This window comes from Phalacrocorax carbo, chromosome 3 (assembly GCF_963921805.1).
Source record: "Phalacrocorax carbo chromosome 3, bPhaCar2.1, whole genome shotgun sequence".
NCBI lineage: Eukaryota > Metazoa > Chordata > Aves > Suliformes > Phalacrocoracidae > Phalacrocorax > Phalacrocorax carbo.
In genome coordinates, this window is record NC_087515.1 from 54546603 (window position 1) to 54558112 (window position 11510).

Here is an 11510-nt window from a genome sequence, read left to right on the forward strand (position 1 = left end):
AATTAAGTATACAATGAAAGGGAAGCAGTAGCTTAAAGAAATTGCTGACCCAGGTAGAAAATATGGAGGCTGTCATATCACAGACACCAGATGCCACTGTAAAACCAGCAAAACTGGGGGCAGGAGGTTAGGAGCAAATGGGACAGTCTGTTTGGGAGGGGATGAGGATGGTAATGGGAAAGAGTTTGGCAGGAGAATGGCGTCTGCTGCTGGTTTGCTCTGGTGTGGGCTGGCTGGCTGACTCCGCTCACTCTCATCAGGTGTCCTTGGTTTCTTCTTGTCCCAGGGTGGTATTTGCTGCTGCCTCTGCCTGTCTCCCTGCTTGCAGGCAGGTTTGGCTATCAGACACCTTGCTGAGAGCAAAGAGCAGCTTGTAGAACAAAAATTTGTTTAAAACACCATTAACCCCTGTGAGCTGGACAAATGAAAAGGTGTGCAAAGCAGGCACAGAGGGAAAGGAGAGGGAATAGGTTAGCTGGTGCAATAACCATGCAGGGTCAGGCCCCAGGGGAGAGCTGCTGACTTCCTCTGGTGGTCCCACTGCTGTCCTGGCCCCAAGGAGACATGGAAGAGCTGGGAGCAGTCAGGGGGCAGGGGCAGGGGAGAAAGTTGTAGCCGCTGAGGACAGCTGGCTGTGCTTGCTCTGCATTTGGCATCACTTCCACCTCCTGCTGTGAGTCCACACGAGTGAGTGAGGGCACTGTGCCACCTACCTCAGAGACATGGCAGCCACAGAGGACTCTATCCTCACCAACACAGCTCATGCTAGCATCTGGAGGGCCCCTTCCCTGCTGTTGCAGCCTTGAACTCTTCTCATGCTTTGCAGATGTAGAGAAGCCATAGAGAAGCTGAGTAAGGTTTGGAGACTCCCAGCTGGAGAAGGGCCTGGGTTAGATCCTCACCAAAGGGCTGGAGAGGAGAAGGCCTTCCTGGGTGGCTAAGGTGGCAGGAGATGTCCTTGTCCCTTAGTCCTCCCTGGGGAAAGCTCAGCAGGCAGCTCTGACTGTCAGCATTGTGGTGCCAAGCCATGATTCTAGGGTAGCAAAAATCTTTCTTCACCAAAACCATGAGTGTCTACAGGGTATCTCCAGCACTGTCACTGCAGGCAATATTTCAGAAGAAACTGGCCTCCCATGCAGGGAAAAATGACATCAGAGATGCAACAGGGGAGCTGCTGTCCCAGATAGCACCCTCCATCTTACTGTCTGCTGCTGAGGTGTCCGTGACACAATGGCTGAGGTCAGCCATGCAGCTGATGCTCTGCTGGTGGAAATGGGTTTTCTTCTACTATTCATTTTTCTCAGAGGAATGAACTAACACCCTGTGTGTATGTGTATACATGTGTGTGGTGTGTGTGTGCGCCTTTGTCCGAGGCTGGGTGAGGTTCAGCGGTGCCCCCCATTATCTGGCGGTGGCAGCAGGCAGTGGCCAGGCCAGGTCGTGGCCAGGTGGTGCAGGATGCTGATGACAGGCAGCCAAGGTGATGGTTTATGCACAGAGGCCCGATGCAAGATGAGGCCTGAGGCAAAGGTCCCCAGCTAGAAAAACTTGATCATGAGGAGTGTTTGCAGAAGAAGCAGGAATACGTGGCACTGAGCTTGAATGGGGACAAAATACATGGGCAGTGTGACCCCATGATCAAGGAGCAAAACAAGGACACACAGGGATGTCCATATATGGCGGGTCCTGTGCATACGGGCATCAGACCAGCTGGCAACAAGTCATGTCTTTCTAACAGAAAAAACTTCACCACATTACACTCTGAACTCACAAGAAGCTGCAAGGGTGAGAGCAGGGGTTTGCATCACTGGATGTTTGCATCACTGCCAGCTGCCATGCCATGGGAGCTGGGAGATGTTGTCCCCAGGAGGGGTCCAAAAGCAGTTGCAGTAATGAGGGGAAGAACAACTGCTTGCCCAGCGGCTGTCACTCTCAGGTACAGACAAGGAATGCTGAAAATCAGCATTGCTGACTGTGAGTGAAGACCTAATACAGCTACCACCTCCACAGGTTGTCCATGGGGTTGTGGTGTTCCCACACCCTTGCACTCAGACTGCATCACCGATCACTCCTGGTATCTGCTTAGAAAACCTCAGCTTGTTTCTTTGGAGCTTCTGAAATTTTTCAGTCATTTTTCAGCTTCTCAGTTGCTATGCAACAGTTTTATTTAGCAGCTCTAGAGGCTATTTTTTCAAGATTATTTCTTCATAGAGTTCGCTGTGCCTGGAAACCCCAAGACAACCACAGTGCAGACAGAAGTTTAAACAAAGTTCTTGCATGCTATCATCTGACTTACTTAAAAGCTTTTCTCTTAACAGTTGCCACCTGTAATTATCTAAGAGCACACACCATTTTTACAGGATGTTCTTGATAAGATCAGAGTTTGGGAGTCTGCAGTGTTTATCCCTGCTTGGTAACTGTCAGATTTGTTTTGCATTGGGCATGGCTTTGTGATCTGTTGGCAGCACAGATCAGCCCAGCAGAGCACCTCTGTGTGAATCACTGCAGAGTACATCTGCTCCAGGATCAGCCTGGGAAGGAGTCTCTGCTGAGTTCTACATACCCGACTGGACCTATTCTGCCCAAACTCATTGAAGCAGATGCTGTCTCCTGCTTGGTATGGTCCTTAGTAACTCTATTTCTATCTGCTATCTGCCTTGTGCCTGTGGCGTTGAAGAAAACAATGTTTCTCAAGAAGTGAAGCCACACTTATCCCAGATCCCAGGTGTTCCTGATGCACAGGAGTGTCCATGCACTACCAGGAGCAATGGCAGGCACGGAGCGTCTGGTCAGTGTAGCTGTAAGGCTCCTACTGATGGGTTAAAAATGATGCAAAACACTGAGCTGGCATAAACTTGCTTAGTTGATTATAGTTTGTCCAGAAAGTAGTGAAAAGACCTTCCATCAGTATCTGTGCTGGCTGAGGTCCCTCACTGTCTGTGGACTTGGGTATTACCTTCCATCCTGGGGCTGGCCTTGAAACCAATGTAAAAGCATAAAGTTGGCATAGACTCTATGTCATGTGCACTAATTCAACAGAAGTGTGTTTGCCTGCAGGCGATTCAGGTCGTCTTTGTGTGCCGTGTGACCTGGAAACCAGCACTGGTGTTATTGGTGTGGGACAATTCTGCCTCAGATCACAGTGGAGACATACCCTGAAATCAGATGGAAAAGCTGAGATCTCCACATCTTCTGCTGCAACTGAGGGGCTGATGCAGTTAAATATTAACATTGCTGTGATGTAGCTACGGCCTGGCCCAAAAATGTATGTAATAGCACATACTTTATCACACATACGACTAAGAATAGTGACTCACCTAGGAGCACCCCACAGGTACAACTAACCACCCTGCCCACCCACTTCCATTCCTAGGGACTCAAGGAGATATATTTAATGATGATCTAGGTTCACAGTTTCCTGGTACACTCATAGTCCACTTACTCATGTATTTACGGGAGCAGCCCAATAATTCAGAAGTTATCAGGAACCTCATGTACTGAACGGACAGCTTGCCCCACAGGAGAGTCAGGACATACATTTTACAAGGTCACTCAGGCCAAAATACTTCCCTGGAGAACAGCTTGTCCACTGTAAAACTGCTGCTGCTGCCAGCTCTGCCACCTCAGCCCCAGGAAACCAGAGTGGGGCCAGCGCTGTTTACATGGCTGGCCACAAACGTTGTGGGGTGGCTGTTTGCCTGTCACCTGCTGAGTAATGTAAGACCCTCCCTGCCTGCACACACAGCACCTCCATGTACACACACACACAGGGACATGCTGTTGTTCCCATACTTGAATTTGTGGCTCCTTCTGTGAATGCTTCCTGCACATTGTCCTTGCTTTTATCTTCATGTGACTTAGAGATTTAATGTGACTCACTGATTGATCCCTAATTAACATTTTTCTAGGTCAGTTTTATCTGCTTTGATGCTCTTATTAATTAGTGTTTGTGTCTGATTCCAGGTCTTCCGTCATGTGAAAAGCAATTTATAACTATGCCATAAGAGATGGGTGTATTTACTCATTTCTTGGAGTCCTAAGATGATGCTTTAAATGAGGACCATACAGAAAATCCAAGAATAGTCTGCATAATGCCACAGAAGCTGAAGTCCTCTGGCGTGGTGTAGGTGGGCGATTCTGTAATTACCTGTCTCTTCTTAGACCACAAACACACCAGCGATCCTAACAGAATGTCCTGACTTTGGCTGGGACAGAGTTATTTTTCTTCATAGAGCTATTATGGGGCTATGGTTTGGATTTCCAATGAAAACAGTGTTGATAATGCAAGGATGAGCAGTGCTTTCACAGAGTCGGGGCCTTTTCTGCCTCTCACACCACCCCACCAGCGAGTAGGCTGGAGGTGCACAAGAATTTGGAGGGCACACAGCTGGCACAGCTGACCCCAGCTGAACAAAGGGATATTCCACACCATATGACATCATGCTCAGCATATAAAGATGGGGGAAGAATAAAGAAGGGGGGACATTTGGAGTTATGGTGTTCTATTTTCCCGAGTAACTACTACGTGTGAAGGAGCCCTGCTCTCCTGGAGATGGCTGATCACCTGCCTGCTGATGGGAAGCAGTGAATAAACTCCTTGTTGTGCTTTGCTTGCGTGTGTGACTCTTGCTTTCCCTATTAAACTGTCTTTGTCTCAACCCACAAGTTTTCTCACTTCTACCCTTGCAGTTCTCTCCCCCATCCCACTGTGGGGGAGTGAACGAGTGGCTGTGTGGGGCTTAGATGCTGGCTGCAGTTAAACCACAACAGTCTTTTTTGGCACCCAACATGGGGCTCAAAGATTTCAAGATAACCACAGATTTGATTGGAATGTGCTAGATCAAACTTAGAGCTGCTTTTGCTGTTTAGCTATTCATCGGCAGGCTCCTGTGCTTGCCACAGGGCTTGCTTGCCTGACCGTATGTTAGAGTCTAGTGCTCATTAGTGGCTGCTTTTTGCTTTTGCTGCTTGCTGTACTGCTGTACTGCTGATCAACTCACTCTGCTGTGCCGGGAACATTTTGATAAGAGCAATGGCCATGTGCCTGGGCTGGCAGATGGCCAGGGCATTGCTGCTGCTGCTGTACAGGACAGGCTGGAACTCCAGTGTGAACTTCAGTCGAAGGGACTGTGACCTGTGGGTGAGTCCACATGGGAGCAGGGCACCCCGCAGCATCTGTGGCCACGGATAAGGCCACACCAGAGCAGGTACTCCCCTGGAGGGACTGCAGTCATGGGTAAGCCCATGCTGGAGCAGGTACATCTCTGAAGGCACTGTGGCCCCTGGAGAAGGCCACCTGGACCAGGTGAACCTCAAAGCAACTCTGGCTGTGGATAAAGCTGTGCCACAGTAGGTATTCCCCTGGAGAGACTGTGGTCATGGATAAGGCTTAACTTGGAGCAGGTACGCCTCTAAGGGACTGCAGTTCATTGCAATGTTAAACCTGATGGTCTGGTCTAAAGGGACCAGCAGTGGAGACTGTATGGGAAATACCTTTGAATTGTTGTAACTCATGATTTCAGTTGCACGTGATAGGAATTACTATAGCAGGGACCACCTGAACCAATGGAGGAGAAGGCTTACAAGAAGCAGTGCAAGTGCAGCAGTGACCCGACCTCAGCTGGCTTTGGTGCCCAGTAGCTCCACGCAACACACCACCTCTCCTGTCCTGAGCGAGCACCGTAACAGATGGAGCCCAAAGCCATGGGCTGAATGAACTCAGTGGACATTTTGAGGCCATTTTACAGACGTTTCACAGGGGTGGTCCATAGGCTAAGGGAGTGATACCTGTGTATTATATCATAGGATGGGAAGGGTGGTGGTGGCTAATAAGGATGTATTGGATAGCGTGGAACTTGAGCATGACATAAATCCTATGGAATGAAAGGTGGAGAATGTGCTGGTTTTGGCTGGGATAGAGTTAATTTTCTTCATAGTATCTAGTATGGGGCTATGTGTTGGATTTGGGCTGAAATCAGTGTTGATAGTAGAGGGATGTTTCCGTCATTGCTGAGCAGTGCTTACACAGAGTCAGGGCCTTTTCTGCTTCTCACCCCACCCCACCAGCAAGTGGCTGGGGATGCACAAAGATTTGGGAGGGGGCACAGCTGGGACAGCTGACCCCCGGCTGACCAAAGGGATATTCCACACCATACGATGGCATGATCAGCATATTAATCTGGGGAGAAGAGGAAGGAAAGGGGGACACCCTCTCCTTCACACAGCCACCCATCTCTCAGAGAAGCACCCACTCTCCCATCCCAGTGCAATCCTGCTGGGTAGGTGTAGAGGTGAAGAAAGGCATGGGCCAGGGCAGACCTCCAGAAGGACCAGGGCCCCCGATGCTGGAAGTAGTGGTGGGATGTGCTGTTCTCTTGCCACCTTCGTTCTCCTCCCAGGCTGCCAAGGGCAGCAGTGCTGGGAGCAGAGCCCTGCAGAGGTGGTAAGAGGGCATCCCTTGCTCTGACCCCTGCAGGCAGTGCAGCCTCAACCCCCTGCCACCACTTTTGCTTGTTCTCTAAGCTGGGTGAGGTGCCAGGGGTGGCTGCATGCTTCACATCATGCTGTGCACCTGTGTTATCCTGTGTCAGCACAACAGTAAATACATGATTAATATGTGCAGTCTAGGAATTAATTAAGCAATCACACCCCCAAGACCTTACCGCAAAATTAAATGCTTGCAATTAACTATGTATTAAAGTCTTGCTGAACAGGGCCAGTTCTCAGCCTTTGTAGAAATGTCAGTGTCTTTTGGTTGTCCTGACAGCAAACCTGCTTGCTATTTATCAGTCTGCTATTTCCTACATTTTTTCGTATTCCCTTTCAAAACCACAGGCTTCCTTTAAGCTGTGCTCCATCTGAAGCCTCCTTAACTCCTGCAGGTCTGCCAGTTCAAAAGGAGCATCAATACATGTGAAAGAAGGAGTCAATGTGTTTAAACAAACCCAGAAGTGGATATGCCCAATCTGAGAACGATGACATAGAGAATGCCGCAGCTCTGGCCAGGTAACTGTAGGTGCGATTACCCAGGTCATTGTCTCTGATGGTGTAGGATCGAGCCTTGTAATACCTGTGCTGTTTGCACCGCTAGTCTCATGTTGACCCCCTGCTACCCTTTAGCAGGTATTAACAGTTCACCTATGCAATAGAAATAACAAACCTAGGCCTTCACCTGCAAATCTTGGGGATGGGGCTTGCTCTTTCCAGCTGTACATGGCAGCTCACCAGGAAGCTGAAGCCCTGGGACCTATGTGCTTCGCAGTCGCATTGGTGGCTTTGATGGCAGCCTGGATTGAGACAAAAGGATAACTGCAGGTGGCCTGTGCCGTACTGCCGCAGAGCTGGGAAGGCTGATCTGGCCAGCTCCAGCCTGAGCTCTGCTGCTGGATGTAGTCACCCCCTTCAGGCAGCTCTGGGAGGAGTTTTGTGAACTGGATGGGTGGGTGGGCTTGGAGAAATGCTCTGATCAGCTTTTAACAAAACCTGTGTATTTTTCCTGACGTGCCTAGCACACCCTCCAGGCTCTGTGCTTACAGGGCTGCCTGGACTCCTTTGCTCCACTTGGTAAACTGTTATCACTAGCCCCTTTGATAAAAACCGCTATGCAAATCCCAGGTAGATTGTGGGTTGACCTTGTGTCTCCTTGGGAAGCCAGAGCAAAGCAGCAGGACCCTGGGGACCATGACACAGGTTCACAACAAACCAGGCTGCCCCAGGGCCAATTCCCTTTCCCCAGGCAGCTCAAGTATCCCTTGCCCCAGCCTAAGCAAGTCTTCACACAGCAGTTCCTCAGGCAGTTCATGGACCCAAATACCAGTGGCTCAGCAGCACTCCTACCCTCAGCAAAAGCCATGCCACCTCATGACTGAAGAAATTAAACGTTCAGCAAACAAACTCCAGCAACACGTTATGCTCTGTGCCACAGCAAAAGCCAAGGAGTGAGAACTGCGCACTGAGCTATCTTTGTAATTGAGGGAGATATTCCTAGATTGCACCATACTAAGCGGTAATTAGTGTTCAATGAGGAAGTAAACTCAAGCTGTGACTTTTGGATCTAGATGCATATAACAAAAAACTAGAGGGTTTTGCCAAATATAGTGTGATTATCTAAAAAAAATATTAGTAGTGTATGAGCCAACCATGAGGTACACTTTGTTTCTCTCAGTTATAAAATATGTTCCCATGGTGCAAATGAATATCAAGTGCAAACACAAGTTATTTGAAATAACATGAGCAGCCTAAAAACAAGGCCTGCAGGCTCCCTCTATAGTCAGCTCTTAGATATGTAGCCCCCAGTGCTGATGTGAAGAGCTGAGATCCCATGACACAAAGCACTGGCACATCACAGACTCCTTGGCAGTCCAAATTTGCTTAAACATTTTTTGACAGGCACCTGTTTCCCAGCAGGATTCACACGAGATCAGACGTTGTCTGGCCACTCGCAGTCAACACCATCGTGTGCTCAGTGCTTTATGCCTTGGTTAATCTGCAGAAATGTCCCCATGTGTCAACACCTCATCCAGATTAGCTGTGTACTTCATGGTGCTCCAACTGCTATTAACAGTTGTGGGCACACAGATCTGCTATTAACCAGTGCTGTAGGCTCCTGCTATACATCTGAATATATATCTGGAGATACCTGTCCTTCTCTGTTGACTGGACAGGCCTGGACCAACAGGCGTGGACAACTAGCTCAGTTTAGGTGCTCAGGTTTTATGTGGCTGACATCAGCTCAGGTGAAGCCTTACCAAAATCTGCAAGACAGCTGCTCTCCGGAACTATAAAGAGGGCATCCTGCTTTTTCCCTCTCCTTTACAGCTTCTCTCTCCCAGTGGCTCATAGCCACGTGGTCCTGTCCCTTCCGTTGTGCTGGTTCTTCCTTCACTGAGCCCCTACAACTGACGACTGCAGGATAAATCTACCCAGGTATTTGCTAGGATCAGCCTCTGCCCACTTAGCAAGTTTACTTAATTCATGGAGTGTAGGACCAGCAAAAGCCAGAACGGGCCATAGGAAAGGTGATGGGGAGTGGGACCTTCACACCAAGAAACTGGACTGGCTCACCCTGTCTCATGTATCTTCACCCTGATGCACAGGCAGTAAACTCCAGTGGGAGCACAACTCACTGTTTGTTTGGATGTTTCCGGTGATCCTCCACCACATTCCTCTGAATGTAGTACGTCCTTCTCAGGTCCACGGTAACACATGATTATGGCAGACAGCATCATGCCCAAAGCTCCATGTTAAACATCTATGCTCTTGTTATACTCACAGGAAAATGATAAGGTCCATACACATAAGAACTTAACCAACATTATTACTAAATTTTGTGAATGAAAGAATGGCTCACTAGAAGGAATTCAGTGCAGAAATGTTTACTCTTGCAGGAAGGCTTGTAGGAGAATATCTCAGGAGGTACCTGAATGGAAATATCTGTCTGAGGCACCTCTGGTAAATCGTTTTAACCTAAACTGTCAAAGACCTGAAAACCAGTATCTTTGAAGAGCTAGCCTGTTAGAAGTCTCTGCCTCAGCTTCTCGGTCTTCAAGAGTGATTTCATTAGAAGATGCTTTTAAATCTTTTAATTGGGTCTATTGTTTGACAGCAAAGAGTTATATATACTATCATTAGCCATATGCATAGCTTTTATGGATGGATTACACCTCTCTTGTGTGTGTAATTTCAGCAGCATTTTTGGCTTCGCTTTGTTCACATTTGACCCAAACCTGTTAGCGCAAATCTAAAGCTCAGGAAGGTCAGAGTATGGGAATGCTTACCGCAGCTTTTGGAAGGCTGACAAGTTTTAAAGCAGGCATGGTAATGCTTTACTACTATAAACGGAAGGGTTTACTGATTATATACAGTAAACCTGTCACAGCTGACACTATTTCACAAACTTGCCACTGCAGGGCAATATGGGTCTTCTGTCAGAGGCACAGATGCCCTCTGATAACAGAGGAGCTCTGGCTCGGTTTACTTTGCTCCTCTGACTTTATATGCTAACTGATGTCATGCTGCATCTGTGCTAATAAATAAAAAGGGCAGGCCCATTTTTTATTGCTGGAGGCACAGGGCATGGCATGGCTTACATCTGTACACACCATACCCAGGCAGACTGATCTTTTCCTTTCTGTCTACCAGAAACAGACAGTCCAGCGTCACCACCCCAAACACACCTGGGCATCGTAAGGACTGTGCTAACAGGAATTGGGCAAACCAGTACTAGGGAGGCTGATAAAGATTAAGTAGGGTGGATACGGGACAGTGCTTCAGCCCATACACAGCCCCGTTTAGTTTCTCAGTACGGATGCCACCCTGGCAATCTGTCGTGCTGCCTCCATTCATGTGAGCTTAGATCCAGCAGCAGAACTGCATGCATGCTTACTCCCTGCTCTGTCCTCAGTGAAATGGAAAAAAACACTGCTGCAAAACATCTTAAAGTGATTACACGAACACACTCATGTGTGTCTGGGTGACAAGAGTCTCATGCCCTGATGTTGGTGGGATGGGCCACTTAGTTCCCCTAAGATTGCCTGCACAGTTCCCCTAAGATGTCACCATACACAAGAGGGAGTCCTGTCAGGATATTCAAGGGCACCTTAGATGTCAGTAACAAAAACCTCTGGATGTCATGCAATAGCTGAAGCTGCTCAGTGGTCACGCCCACTGTAGGACAATACTTTGCTTACTGGTGATACAAGAGAATACCCAAGTGACACTGCAGGTTTTCCAAGAGAAAGAACATCAGTTTACCTTAAAAATGGAGCTACAACCTTCTGCCAGCATAACTGGCATATGAACACAACAGCATTGGTCTTCCTTCTTGCTCTCCCCAGCATGAAACTACACTTGGCAGAAAAGGAAAAGGGAGTAAAACGCATTTCCGGGATGCTTTATGCACTTCTGTTGCATCTAATTCGGTTTTGGCTGACCCAGGTTTTAGCTGTTAACAAATGGATCAGATATATGCACTGCTGAGTAATCTGTGTGCAGGTGGGTGCAAGGTTTAAAAGCTGATAGTGCAGTGAGGTCCTACAGCATTAACAGAGTGAATAGCCCATGCCCTGTTTCTGATGTAAAACAGACCTGAACAGATAGGTCAACAGTTTAGTTGTAAACGGTCAAAGGTCTGGTCTTTTCTTACCTGTGAAAGATGTTTATTGCGAAGTAGCATTCCCATTTGTGATTCACAACAGTTCCTCGGAATGCCAGTTTTTGTAACTTAACCGGTCTTGTTATTAATAGCCCTTTAAAATATCACATTACTTATCACCTCTGTTTTACTCTGAAGTTCATAATTTAGTTTTGTACTTCATAAAACTTGGAGAGGTCACCAAGTGCTCCTCAGGGGGGAAATTAACTCACTGACAGCAGCCTGCTCAGGGACTCCTTTCAGAAGCACTAAACAAGCTACTTATAGTCATTTCAGTCTGGCTCAGAAAGAGGGGTAATAAAACATGTCCGCAGAAAATTTGCAGGCAGAGATCTTTTCCCATAGATGTTTTTTTGCC